Source organism: Armigeres subalbatus, chromosome 3 (genome assembly GCF_024139115.2).
Source record: "Armigeres subalbatus isolate Guangzhou_Male chromosome 3, GZ_Asu_2, whole genome shotgun sequence".
Classification (NCBI taxonomy): domain Eukaryota; kingdom Metazoa; phylum Arthropoda; class Insecta; order Diptera; family Culicidae; genus Armigeres; species Armigeres subalbatus.
The window spans coordinates 52532752-52548432 of record NC_085141.1 but is presented as its reverse complement, the minus strand read 5'-3'; the positions used below and the strand labels follow the sequence as shown (position 1 = coordinate 52548432).

The 15681-nt window shown below is 36.9% G+C and overlaps 1 protein-coding gene across 1 annotated transcript in view; it reads left to right on the top strand.

Annotated features, from left to right (window-relative positions):
• The window catches only part of LOC134219406 (actin-histidine N-methyltransferase), a 264258-nt gene that overhangs the window by 246564 nt on the left and 2013 nt on the right, over positions 1-15681 (top strand). The window lies entirely within an intron of this gene.

Genomic DNA, 15681 nt, shown 5'->3' with positions numbered 1-15681 from the left:
ATCGGCGCGCCACTGAGGCATTCCACGGGGGCATGTCAGTCGATCCCGAGCGACCATTTCGAAAATATTTGAAACTCTGCACAGTTTTTCAATTTCATCTAAATCGTCATTTTTCGATATCAAATCTTCATATTGAGTCACGACTAACTTTTCAAAAGGGTGTATGTGAAAATGGTTCAAAAATATTTAAAAAGCTGCACAGCAAAAACGGAATGTTCGATTGTTATGATTTTTTCAGCAAAGTTAGACAACTAAATGGTGATTCTTAAGAAAATGTGCACAGTAAAAAAAAAAAATTTTGCCTTTAAAAATATCATTTTTGTCACAAAACTCAAATATCTCAAAAACCCTATCTTTTTTCGAACGTAATTTTTTAGGAAAACGGTCCATTATATTAGCTATCTACCATAAAAATTTGGTGATGGTAAACTAATAAACAAAAAGTTATGACATTTCAAACATTTCACAATTTTCACATTTAGTAAAAAAATTTTTTTCTGTGTAAGTTATTTCGAGAATTGCAGTTTGATGCAGATTTTATTGTTAAGGGACGTGATTTAAACAAGTTGTTTTCATGATGTTTTGATTTAATTATTCATAGCATCTATAAGAAACTTAGACACGATCCAGTGTTGTGATCAAAAGTATTGATAGTGTCATAATTTTCATTGCACGTGACTGGCGAAAAATTCTTTTAATAGTGTTGAAACCTGTTGATAATAACGTTGATAGAAACATATCAGAAATGTTATTTTTAAGACAAAAGCTGCAAAATCAAAGATTTATATACACGTGTACGTCTATAGTTTACCTGCAAAAATATACCTCTTAGAGAATAGACTTTATGATCGGGAGGAAACGGGTATCTTCAACAACAACAAATGCATGATAGGTACATACCATCACAAAGCTCACGAAAAAGCAAAAAATTACTACTACTAAGGTTGTTAAAGATCTTATAGTAATTTTTTTCTTCAGTCAAGCAAATGACACCAAACTAGTCAGTAAAAACTTAAAAGTGATTTTGTTTATTGAAATATTACGAACAACATGAGTAGCCGCTTTCTCAACTGTTGTAGGCCGTTTGATGGAAAAAAGTGTTCAAAAGAGTTACGAAATCTCACCGAAAGCACCATAGATAAACTGAAAGCGACTGGTTATGCTCCAATGTCCACATTGAATACAAATTTATGCATTTGCACGTCCTGCCGTCTAAACGTTGACAAAAGAGCAATCTGTATATCATCGGTTGAGCAGAGCGCAGGAAGTTCGAAAACGACAGCAACTGAGGAATTGCCAGATGTATCGACAACAACTGAGGAATTACCAGAAGTATTAAGTGCTGAGAGCCTTGCCACCGTACCATCAGCGAAATCTGTTTCAACAAATCAATCGGAAGATGAGTGTATCCAAAAGGTCAACATCGAACGCTTTAACGAGGGCATAGCTGGGATAAAAGTGACCTGATTAAATGGAGTAAGATGGACTACGTTTATTACCCGGAGAAAAAATACCGTGAAATAAACGAAGCTGTACGAAGAAACCTCTTCAAATTAGGACCTGATGATGTGGAAAATACAGACTACGATGAGGTAATTATAAATATGAAGGAAAGGTTCTCGAATGCAGCCACGACAAGGAAAGAAAAATTATTGATTTTGTCGATGCTGCCAAGTTCGTGGTCTATTCAGGATGCCATTGATGAGTTCAAAACCAATAGAAATGCAGTAAAAGAGGCAAAACAATTGAAGAATAACTGTCTTTCAACCAAAAATACTAGGTCTAGTACTGCATTAACAGATGAGACAAAAGAAATAGTAGTTCAATATTTTGAAGATGATGAAGTAAGTCGAGCTATGCCTGGTCAAAAAGATTATGTATCAGTAAAAAGATGTAAAGCGTCAAGCAATCCAAAACGATTAATGATGACGACTTTGAAAGAAGCGTACACACGCTTCAAGGAAATTCACGATAATATTAAAATAGGTTTTTCCTCATTTGCAAGCCTTCGGCCAAGGCAATGTAAGCTTCTTTCCAATTCAGGAACACATAATGTGTGTGTGCACAACCCATGAGAATATTAATCTTATTTTACATAGTTTGAAAAGAATCAATTTAACAAAGGATATTAAAATGTTAACTGGTAGTTTTTTTGTGTGAAAATACAACATCAAATTGCTATCTACGATCTTGTTCGGATTGTCCAGATTCTTCATCATTGGAAAATACTTTATTCGCTGAGTTTGAAGAAAAATATATTGATCAGTTATCATTTGAGCAATGGGTGACCACGGATAGGTGTGACATAGAAACTATTGTAAAACCTGTAGATGAGTTTGTGTCATATTTTTGCTTGAAATTAGAAAGTTTAATCCCTCACGATTTCATTAAAACAGAACAATCCAGCTTTTTAAAAATACGAAAATACATTACAAAATGGTGAATTTTTAGTCATTTGTGATTTTTCTGAAAATTACAGCTTTGTATTGCAAGATGAAGTGCAGTCCCATCACTGGAACGTACAACAAGCTACAATTCATCCATTCGTTATTTATTTTAATGGAAGTACGCAAATTGAACACTTAAGTTTTATTATAATTTCCGAAGATTTAAGACACGATTCAGTATCCGTAAACTTGTTCATTGAAAAAATGATTAACTTTTTACGCGTTGATAAGCATAAAGAAGTCAAAAAGATATATTTCATGTCTGATGGAGCAGCGTCGCAGTACAAAAATCGTAAGAATTTTTCGAGCCTATGTCAATTTAAATCAATGTACGGAATTGATCCAGAATGGCATTTTTTTGCTCACAAGAGCAAGTTTAGCCAAAGAACGTGAGCATCCAATTAAAACTGCGAAAGAACTTTTTGATTGGGCAAATCGTAGAAAAGAAAAAGATTTAACCAAATTATCATTTTGTTTTACTACTACTGAAGAGTACGAAATAAAGGCTTCAGAGCTCAGCGAGCAATTTAATAACGCGAAAACGATCCAAGGAACCCAAATTTCACTGTTTCATTCCATTGTCGGAAAATAAAATTAAAGCAAAACTATACTCAAACTGTGCTGATAATAATTCAAAAGTGTTCGATATTTTAAAAAATTTGAATAAAATAAATAAAAATAAGTATTAATAAACTGTTTTCATGATATCATAACCCATACCAAAATTCAAACCCAAAAGTCTTAGAGTTTCTATAACAACATTGTGTAACTGCCACATTTAATTTAATACTTAGGATAATATTAATTCATTTTTATTTATTTATACATATAATATTTATACATATAATATACATAATATCGATGAATACATAAATATGGAATATCATACAAACAACTTGTTTAACTCACGCAAGGCCCTTAACAATAAAATCAGCATCAAACTGCGATTCTTGAAAAAAAAATACACGGAAATTTTTTTGTTTACTATATGTGAAAATTGTGAAATGTTTGAAATGTCATAACTTTTTTGTTTATTAGTTTACCATCACCAAATTTTTATGGTAGATAGCTAATATAATGGACCGTTTTCCCTAAAAAATTACGTTCGAAAAAGATAGGGTTTTGAGATATTTGAGTTTTGTGACAAAATGATATTTTTAAAGGCAAAATTTTTTTTTACTGTGCACATTTTCTTAAGAATCACCATTTAGTTGTCTAACTTTGCTGAAAAATCATAACAATCGAACATTCCGTTTTGCTGTGCAGCTTTTAAATATTTTTGAACCATTTTCACATACACCCTTTTGAAAAGTTAGTCGTGACTCAATATGAAGATTTGATATCGAAAAATGACGATTTAGATGAAATTGAAAAACTGTGCAAAGTTTCAACTCAATAGAAAATCATGAATTAAAAATTTTCTTAAATTTTGATGCTGTTGCTTGGAATCGCTCCACTGCTTAAAATCTGTCACACATCTGACCTACAATTCTTCACGCCGGTTCAAATTTGTATGTAACCAAAGAATTTTCAGAATTTCCGTGAAAGTTTAGAATTATTTTTAAGTAATTTTAAGTTTAAATCGACATTCCGAAATATTTCCTGTGGAATTTTGGACTGGTTTCCTACGGTCTTGCTTGCAGATTTGGAGCAATTTCCTGAGGATTTTTTTTTTAAATCCTATAGACATTCCAAAGACTTTTCCGAATAATTTGCGGTGTAAAATATAGAGAATTTTCAGTTGGAATTTTCGTGAATTTCTCGTAAAAATTCCGAATAATTTTTCATGAAAATTACAAAAGCTTTTTTACAAAAATGGCAAACATTTTTTTTTACGGAAACTCAAAGAATTTTTGGTGGGAAATTCAAAAAATTTCTCGTGGACATTTTTAACAGTTTCTTTAGAAATTCCTAAGATTTTCCATCGATCATTCCAATGAATTCGCATTAGTACTCCCGAAGAAATTGCCCTAAAATATACGAAGAATTTCCCATGAAAATTTCGAAGAATTTCGCTTATATATCCAAAGAATTCCTCGCGAAAATTCCGAAGAATTTCCGAAATTAAGAAAAAAATTCCCGGGGACTTCCCAGAAAATCTTTAGTGAAGGGGTTCTCGCGGAAATTTCGAAAATTATAAAGAATCACTTGTGAACTTTGAAGTGAACTTTGCACATAGCTTCTGTATAAATTGGTTCCCAAAAATTAAAAAAAATTAAAAGTCTACGTAGTCTTTCGGTATACCCCCCCGTCCCCCTTCGTAGACTAACGTAGACTTTTTCGAAACCCCTCCCTCCCCCTTAAGAGTTTGCGTGGTTTATGGACAGCCCCCACCCAACTAACACTACTTCCTTCCCGTGGTAATTGTGGAGATGCAGAGGTATTCTCGGTCTCTAGTAGCAACAATTACCACACACTCACATTCCCTCCCTTTCCCAACTGACTGTAAGGACTTGGCCGGCGCCGTTATTGATCAACATTTTCGAGCTGCTGAAACGTGCACTTCGAGAATAGTTGGTAAATCCCAACCACTATTCACTTGGATCGTAGTGCAATTTGCACCAGTTCTGATCAATCACGGAGTAGCAACCATTGATATGTACAGTCAGTCTAAGCTAAGCTAAGCTAAGCGAACAACCTTTCTCACTTCGTATAGCTTAGGTGGACCCACTGCTTGTCCATCATTATCAATTTTGATTTTGTTTATGTCCTCTCTGTCCAATTGTCTATTCTACGATAACTCTAATGTTTCTTCACTCTGCCAGCCAGCTGCTTGGTCGATCGACTTATTTTTGGAACTGCCATTGATGCGCCGATGCGCTTTTCTTGCGCATGTTGTTGATCGTTTTGTAGAATTTCCGCGGATTATTTCTGGCAAATCTTCCTCCTGTCTCCAAGAGTACTTTTTCGTCGTACCCCCGAATTTTGGCCGAAAGTCATTCTGTGGAACGCCAATCTCCATTTTCTCCGGATAATCGAGTCCGCCCTGTATCAATTTTGGGACCCTGGAGAATTAAAATAGATGTTATATTAAAGTTTCAAAGTTATAAATTGAAAGCTTTTCTGCATCTACTATTGCATGTTAGCGACATTTGGGGCAGGTGTGCCACCATATGCGATTTGTTTTACAACTTTATTATTATACTTTATTTACAAATTTGTTTTACAACGTGTTAAAACTCGGATATGCTTCCAATGTCAATTTACACTTAAATGTTCACTAATGGTTGGGTCCCAGAAAAAAACAAATACAAAGAAGCTATTTCTGAAGCGTTTTTTAAATAAAAAGTTTTAAAATAACAAGTTTTTTTTTAGCTATGGGGCAAGAGTGTCACCTATATGCGGCTAACGGCCACCTAGATAATAATAGTTTCCACAGATTGACCGCTAGAAACAACTACTCTTTCTTCCAGTACAAATGTAATTTACATTTTCACGATAGGTAAATTAAACCTTAAAAATATTCTGTTTTTATGTATTATGACAGCTTCTTCTTCTTGTTGTTGGCATTACATCCCCACAATGGGACAGAGCCGCCTCGCAGTTTAGTGTTCATTCAGCACTTCCACAGATATTGACTGCGAGGTTTCTAAGCCAAGTTATCATTTTTGCATTCGTATATCATGAGGCTAACACGATAATACTTTTATGCCCAGGGAAGTCGAGATAATTTCCAATCCAAAAATTGTCTAGACCGGCACCGGGAATCGAACCCAGCCACCCTCAGCATGGTCTTGCTTTGTAGCCGAGCGTCCTATCGCACGGCTAAGGAGGGCCCTTATGACAGCTTATTTGAATTGATTGGAATATTTTGACGCTCATTATAAAATTGATCATAAAAAAGTGAAAATTTGAATATTCCTTACAAAATTCCGTACACTTTGTCTAGTAATACGATCGAATCTATCTGTGTACCGCCTGGTCGTTTAATAGATATTTTACTAAATAAATGCCGGGTGGCCCACTTGCTTCAAATTCCGCTACATCCCAAGTAACACATTTTAGACACATTTGGTTACAGTTAAACTTGATTGCGATTTGATTGATCACAATCCAGTTACTGCATCCAAATGTGTCTAAAATGTGTTACTTGGGAATCTTGGGATGTTTCTTGTTTGGCAAGTATAATGGATATTGGATACACCAATTGCATGAGGAATGGAGAATGATTTCCACCCGAAAACATTCTAGACCGACCGAGAAAAGAGCTTGCCATCTCTAGATTGGCCATCCCTTTGCTTCTAGGCCAACTGAACACTCTAGCACAGAGAAAACTCTAGGATCTAGACCAGGCTTGTAAAATGTCATCTGCATGTCATTTGACTAATTTGCTCATAACTTTCTTTAGAAGCAAAATTTCTTCCATAATTTTGAATGTACTCATCACGCTTGAGTAGGGTTATATTTTTGTCCCAGGGTACATTGCTCTAAGTATAACATCAAAGGCTGGAGAGTGAAAACTCTCCAAAATGTCACGTGTCATTTGACATAATGTCATTTGAATGACATTTTGCCTTCCACACCCCAGATTACATATTTACAGCAAAGTCTCGTTAGACAAAGTTGTAGGAACATTTAACCGCTATAAGTTCGTCATACAACATGAATTGATAGCTACCTTCTGAAACAAGTTCTGGGAAAATTATACAAACGAATGCAAATGACATTTTACAACACTGATCTAGACTAATAAGGATTTATTATATTACAGTTCCGACACCGAACCAGACGTAACGGTCTGTTCACAAATTACGTAACGCTTTTGGGGGGAGGGGGGAGGTCCAACTTGCGTTATACTTTGTTACACTAAAAGGTGGGGGGGGGGGGAGGGTACTACCAAATGTTACGCATAACGCGAAAAAAAAAATATTCGAATGTCTTTTTTTTAAATCACTGATTGAAGTAATTGCTGTTTATCGTTATCGAACATTAGTCATAATCGAAATTTCTCGACACCACAGTTCCGCTAAACTATGTATGGTTATGATCGCAAATTCTATTTTCGTTTCTACTAGCTGCATTCTTAAAATCCTTGATTTTTGATCATGTGCCTTCCCTATCAGTATTTAAAAAATACCAAAACCCAAATGCTTCAGCGAAGAAAAAAAAATCTGCCTTTAAAATTTTCACAGTTACGCGTTACATGGGGGAGGGAGGGGTACCAAAAATGTTACTTTTTGTTACGATGGGGAGGGAGGGGGTCAAAAACTCGGATTTTTGCGTTACGTAATTTGTGAACAGACCCTAAGGTTTTCTCTTTAAAACTACATAATTGATCAGATCAAATAAACTACATATAAGGGTCATTGCACCCCTTTCTTTGCATCTGTCTAGTTTGAACTGTTCGATGAGACCAAACGGGCTCTTTTTTATCGTGTCGTGTCTCTATATCAAGTTAAAATGTTTGCGGTGCACGGCATCAATGAAAGCTCTCATCTATTGCAGCGGCATTCCCCCCATATACAACGGATACGTAGATATCACCACACACGGCAAACCGCAAGTTTTATCGCAATAAGCAGACTTTCAGCAAATCCATCTGCGGAGAAATGCATTTATCTGTCGGCCTCCTGCGGTTGTGTCGATAGAACAGGTCGCATGCTATGCGCACTAAGATCGTGAATTAAGACCGGTCCTGCAGCGGGGCGGTTCAGCAAGTTCATTGCAGCAGCCGTGCAGTGCAGCAGTTTGCCGTAATCTCTAAACATAACGAAAGTGAAACCGTTCCATAACCGGGTTTGGTGTCGGTGTTTTTGCTCCTCAATGTAGGTACATAATGGTATCAGCACTGCACCGGATCGACGGGTTTAGCAGACGGTGTCTGGGCTCAACACGGAGCATTAGACTGAACCAGCTATATTTTCTTTAAAAAACCCAGATTAATCCACCTAACGGTGATGGCGCCTTTCTCGTGCAAAAAGGTAATAAATGTAGCCTTTACGCTTACACCTCGATGATGTATACAAGAAAGGCAAAACAGTTACACCGTCTAATGTTATGACAGAAAATTTACACTACTAGACGACAGATGGCGCTGCCAAAAGTTTCTCGAATTTCCTATGTTCGAATTTTGACTTTCGGTCAATTTCATAATACTATGAAACTGAACGAATAGCATACTCACGCCTAAATGCGTGCAACACGAGCATCTTTATAGTGCGATGAAACTCTTAATGGGAAGCCACGGATAAAATATTCATAGATGCAAGGCATTTTTCATAACACATTATTGTTCTATGTGACTATGTCTCATCACTATTTTAATATTATCTATTTTTTGCAATTTGCAATTATTATGAAATTCAATAGTGATCAACAGCGTTTTAGTCTCAGTCGGATGCAACTTGTTGCAAGAAAATCGGTTAAGAGTTTTTATGTGAAAATTTGGCTAATGTTTTTATGGCATTTTGTGCACACACACACGCACACACATACACACACATACGCACACACGGACAGACAGACATTTGTTCAGCTCATCGAGCTGAGTCGAATGGTATATAACACTATGTGTCTCTGGGACTTCTATCAAAAGTTCGAATTTGGAGTGAAATGATAGCCTTTCGGTACAACTTAGTTGTACGAGAAAGGCAAAAATCCCAAAAATTATGTTACAGCAAAATTACGCGTTATATATTTTGTATAAATTCTACATGACTATATACGATCAAAATTGTATATCGTACGTAACGCACCAAAAAACTCGCAACCAATGCTGATTATAATAAATTGTTTATTACATATGTTTTTCATTTATGCGTTCTTGCAAAAAAAAAATTGCTTGCAAATGGATCGTGTGACTTCATGAAATTAACTCAAGTCGTTTTTTATTTACGCAATTTTATCCTTGGTGATGGAACTTTTCCAGCCTTGTTCCAACCTTTTAGAAACTTGTAAAGAATGTTCCTGAAAATACGATGACGGTAACATGCATTAAGGACAAGCCTCCGGGACCAAATGCACTTGCGTTTTAAAGAGCACCCCATTCAAAACAGGAGCTATGCACAACCGCCATTTATATCATTCCAGCTTTGCTGCGTCTAAATAATTATAATGATAGTTGTGCGTGGCTTCTGTTTTGAATAGGGTGCTCTTGAAAACGCGAGTGCATTTGGTTTTGAATTCCGGGAGGCTTGTCCTTAAACTTGTTCATTAATAGGCCAGTCTAAAGAAGCGGAGGTAGTATTGCTCGAAAGAGCGTAACTGCATCTGTTGAGCTTATAGTAGTTCGTTAAATAGAAGCAAATGTGCATGGAACACTATCGATTGTGTCTACCTCCAATTATGTTAATCAATTAAAATTTTGCATGCAGCTAGTATGAGTCGTATGTTATATGTCAGCCAAACTACTCATTCGCATCTTCTATTTTGTCTCATTATGAAATTATTATTAGGCACATTCAAAATATTGTGTGAAAAGTATTAGAAATACCACAAAAGAAAATACTAATCTTAGAGCAAGTTATTCAGTAATGAGCACCGTACTGCCGCCATACGCATATTTGTCACATGTTTGCTGGGACAGTTATGCGTATAACGGCAGCGTATCTTTTGATAGAAAATAGATACTGCTATAATAACACGATATTTTGGGCCTTATACCAAATGGAGACCTTTACTTTGTACTGTGAACAAATCATTTTTTTATCGTAAAAATCGAAACGAAAGTTTTTCTACCTCTTTCAAAGCGTCGTAAAGTGAAGTAATATGAGCATGATTGACCGCCTACGGTTGCTGGCTCTGTTATTGCCAGGTCAGCTGTTATTACACACAGAACCAACAGATGATGTTTGGGACTACTTCAATGTGTAAGAACTGGTGGCTAAAATTTAAGCAATACCAGCGCCGGCCGTGTCCGGGTGCAGTTCAATTAAGGAATGGGTAGGAATATGTTAACGTGATACTCGCTTCGATGGAAGTCGACGAGTTTCTGGACTCCTGCCTTCGCCTTTATTCAACGCAACCGTGGCTGCGTGAAACACAAAAAGCAAACCATATTTATCCTTTGTAATTTCAAAATCAACAATTAAGGTAGCGGCAGATATTGCTACCAGGCCATTGCGCTTCGGCGTACCCATCTTAGGCCGCAATTGCATCTCTACGTTTAATTTCGTAAATTTTCAAATTAGGCAATTTCATCTTTAGCAGCATTATAAATCCTCGTGTGACCACACACCATTACAGAGAAGTTCTGGCAAAATATTGTTACTATTTTTGGCTTTTGAGCCTGTGCCGAGATACGATTCGTCCCAAATGGATTGAAACAGCATGCCCGTCGATTCCAAGCTTACTAAAATATGTCAACGCTGAATACATTTCACCGGAGACACCTAATGGCTTAAATAAGACGTGCTAGAATGTTATATATGATTCTGTCAATTTCAAAAAGTAAAACTAATATTCTTTTGAAGTGTTTAGATGGAATTTCGAGAAATCAACTTGTCCACTCAGTCAACTCAGGAACATATAAAAAATATTATAGGTCTAGGAAATTTACGGGTTGAAAATTGTCTCGCCTTCCCTAGGCATAAAAGTACCATCGTGTTAGCCTTATGATATACGACGACGATTTACAGCAATGATTCATCGTTTCGACTAGGTAAAGCAAATACTGCTCTTCAACGCATATTTTTCCCATGTTAGTTTTTGTGGGTTTTGACTTTTTATCACAGGGCAGTCTATCTTGATGTACAATCCCGGCCAAAAGTTTGGGTTCACCCTCGAAAAATATAGGCAAAAGTTTTTGACCGTATTTTTGCCATCTTACATCCGCACATAGGAGTAAATGAGGTAAATTCCTGGACATAATTATTTGGTGCTTTCATTGATGTTATTTACACTTGTATGAAGCTTAACTAATATTACAATTTGATTCTGATAATTTTTGGCGACATTTGATTTTTAGTTTGATTAAGGGTATATGGTATGTATTTTAAATTGGCGATCTATCTAAAAAAACAACAAACATCAATAAGTTTAAGTATAACTGGTTGGATAACATATTTTATCATTAGTATATCATTATCCGTCATAATACATAATGAAATTATGGATTTCTTGGCGATTCCTATGTGCTACAAACAAAGAACACTGAAAATCTAACTTTTTATTCAAACTATTATAACTCTGGAGTTCGGACGAGTTCGGATAAGCTCTTGGCAGCAATAGAAGCATGGAAAAGCTATCTTTCATTCTGTTCTGGTTTCAGAAATTTATTCTCTTTTATTAACAACTAAAACTTAATTTTAAAATTTGAGAAAAATTATGCGCGTGTCTGAACAAGTGTTTAAAATATGCTTAGAGTGCATAAACAACTCAAATAAACTTATATATTATTTCATTATATGATCTAACATACCTCAAACTAGAAAGTCCATGTTGAAAAGTCCATCAAAATAGTAAATAACGCTGCGAATAACTCATTTTATGAGCATATTGGAATGGAGAAAAACGCTATTAATTTTATTTAAAAAACAACAGACTTTCATCGACTATCTTTCAATGTAGACATACCTGTTTCGCCCTGAAAACCCCGCATGGTTATTCTACAAGCTATATATTATGGAATGGAACTATATTTGTTTGGGTTTATTCAATTTCATAAATTTGGTTTATGGCCAGGTATTGACTATAGTTACTCCTTAGTGATCCGATTTCGGGTATTGTTAGCTCAATACAAAGAATACGAGTAGATCTTGCATCGTAGGTAATTTAAAGAAACAATTTTCATTTTTTATGTGCTAAAATATTACATTAAGATACACATTTTTCTTAAATTTATATTTATATGTTGATTTTTCTCAAAATTAAGCCCACAATACACGGTTCGAGGCCGCATTTCTCCATCCTCGAATACCCCCACGCTCGCCAAGTCGTTTTGCACCTGGTCTGCCCAGCGAGCGATGCCCTCCACGCCGTCTCGTACCTACCGGATCGGAAGCGACTACCATCTTTGCAGGGTTGCTGTCCGGCATTCTTGCAACATGTCCTGTCCATCGTACCCTTCCGGCTTTAGCTACCTTCTGGATACTGGGTTCGCCGTAGAGTTGGGCGAGCTCGTGGTTCATTATTCTTCGCCACACACCGTCTTCTTGCACACCGTCAAAGATGGTCCTAAGCACCCGTCTCTCGAATACTCCGAGTGCTTGCAAGTCCTCCTCGAGCATTGTCCATGTTTCATGTCCATAGAGGACTACCGGTCCTATTAACGTCTTGTATATGACACATTTGGTGCGGTGGTGATTTTTTTTGACCGCAGTTTCTTTAGGAGCCCGTAGTAGGCCCGACTTCCACATATAATGCGCCTTTGTATTCCACGACTAACATTGTTATCAGCCGTTAACAAGGATCCGAGGTAGACGAATTCCTCGGCCACCTCGAAGGTATCCCCGTCTATCGTAACACTGCTTCCCACGCGGGCCCTGTCGCGCTCGGTTCCGCCCATAAGCATGTACTTTGTCTTAGATGTATTCACCACCAGTCCAACTTTTGTTGCTTCACGTTTCAGGCGGGTGTATAGTTCTGCCGCCTTTGCAAATGTTCGGCCGACAATGTCCATGTCATCCGCGAAACAAATAAATTGACTGGATCTGTCGAAAATCGTACCCCGGCTGTTACACCCGGCTCTCCGCATGACACCTTCTAGCGCAATGTTGAACAACAGGCACGAAAGTTCATTCGAACGAACTGGAGTGTTCGCCCGAAATCTTCACACAGTTTTGCACACCATCCACCGTTGCTTTGATCAGTCTGGTAAGGTTTCCAGGGAAGCTGTTCTCGTCCATAGTTTCCAATCACTAGTCCCTTTTCGTCGCAGTGGTCTTCGCCGATGGTTCCGGTCCGTACTATATTGTTGATTGTTCGTCGCGTGAGTTTTTTTTGGCTGGCTTGCAGGGCCTGACACCAAACCTCCTAAATTTCCGGAGGACCATTCCTCTATATTCCTGGTGGACCATGGTGCACAGTTTCACTTAGAGTCCCTCGCTGGCACTCGGACGATGATCAGTCGCCCCTAACATGGAGAACAGACGCTGCACAATGGGGAAATCCGATTTCAAAGGTGGAAAAAATTGATAACTTTCTTCACGAACAACTTACAGAAGAGATCAAGAGCTTATTCGAAAGGGAATTTTGCAAAGAATTCAGTTAGTGCTGTTTCATGGACGTGGAACGCTTATGTATGTAGTTATTGAGCTCGTTTTGCCCTAATGCCCCATATATCGCGAGTTTCCAAACTATTTGTCATTTTATCTTTAAGACATTGTTCTAAAATTGCGTTTATCTCTTCACTGTGGATCCACAGAAGGGCACTAAATATATTTTGTTGGTAAAAGTTGGAAATTTAAGGGATTTTGGGTTCAAATAAGCATCAAAGTGCATTTTATGTGCAATTTTCATGTATTCTGTAAAAAATAGTAATATTTACAGATAAGTGTTGATATTATTGTCTCAAAGTGTTGAACAGATATTGACAAATGTTTGCTGAACAAAAATTAATGAAATAAATCATTTCACAAATGTTTTATTTGGTTATTTATTGAGTAAAAAACGATTTTTAAAAACTTTTGAATAGCACCGATGCCAAACATTTCCAAACCATACCCGATAGCACAACTGGACAAGAATAGTCATATGTTATGAGTCTTGGTGTGATCATAGATAGGAGGTGATGGGAGATACTTTTTTTCTTACCTTTTTGCCCAAATTCCCCTATGAAGTAATATAGCTCAATGATTCTGAGGAAGGAAATGATGTAGTAATGTTAATTTAATTGATATTTTTCAATGATATAATGAAAATAACAAATAATCATATAATTCATTAAAAATATTGAATTATAGGGGATTTAGGGATCATATAGCTCATTTAATGTAACTTTTTATACAAAATAGGATAACTTTTCTCACGAGCGACTCACAGATAAGGTTAAGGGCTTATTCGAAAGGAGGCCTTCCAATGGCTTAGATAGTTTAAACCACAAACTGCGATGTATCTCAACTGGAAGTTTGATGCTGTTCAAAATTTTGTCAATGGAAGTTATAGTTTCTGTTGACCACTTTTTGTGATACATGTGTCCATATTTATAAATCGATAAAATTGTTTTGGTCATCCCAAGATGCAACAGATGAAGTGAATCACTCACGATAGTATCTTCCACCATATCCAGCATCGGGAGCCATAAGAGAGGTGTTTCTACATAAACAGTCCTAGATTTCCCATTCTCACGAACTTTGTAAACTTGATGTCGTAGGCCTTGCTACGAAACCCGATATCTGTCCGTTTCGGTGCAACCGTTGTAGGAAATACGTTAATGTGTAATTCATGTTGTCGTTTTCCAACAGCAGTACATTTCAAGCATCCATGAAAAGCGTTGAAGTTCACAGGTCCTGTGGTAAATAGGTGAATGACTATAATTTAATATCGAATATAAATGACTATAATTTTCTATTCACCAGGGCTTACCTTTTATAAACGCTCTTGCACACAAAGGCGCGGATTTTAACTTTTAGTAAATGACCATTGATAACTATGCCAGAGTTCAAAATCGGTACGGCCTCTTCAACAAAAGGACCCAGATATTCTTCAACGCGCTTCGGTTTCGTTTTTCCATGGAAAATTCCTATAATCATTGGCTTTTGGCTGACTTCTTCATGAACATTGAATAATATGGGCCACACTTGGTCCGTGCCGTTTTTGAATAATGGCAAACCGTCAATATTTATATTGATTGATATGCTTCTGGGGGCTGTTAGACCGGTGAAGACGAAACGAAGGCAATTTTCTAAAACGGAATCAATTGGAATAGAAGTTGAATTATAGTTAGAACTTCAACTTACCAAGGCCCTGGTGCCAATACTGGCATCCTTGTATTTTAACCACAGCGACCGGCTTCCGGGTAGTGATCAACAATCTTCGTGGATCTTCCGGAAGCGTTCGATCATACTGAGACAAACGGGCGGCATGAGATATTTTGTTCTCCAAACTCCAGCTTTGAAGGAACGATGAAAGATCTTCTTCATCGTATTCATAGTTGGCATCGTTATCTGGGCTGTAGACAGAAACATTATCTGAGCTGTAGTCAGCAACATTATCTGGGCTGTAGTAGACTTCATGTATTTGACTTATTACGTCTTCAAGTTCAGAGAACTCATCATCATTTTCTGCCAACGGAACCGCTGGTCGCCAATCTACCTGTGAGCTTCTGTTCTTGTATGATGCTGGATCACTCGTGGTT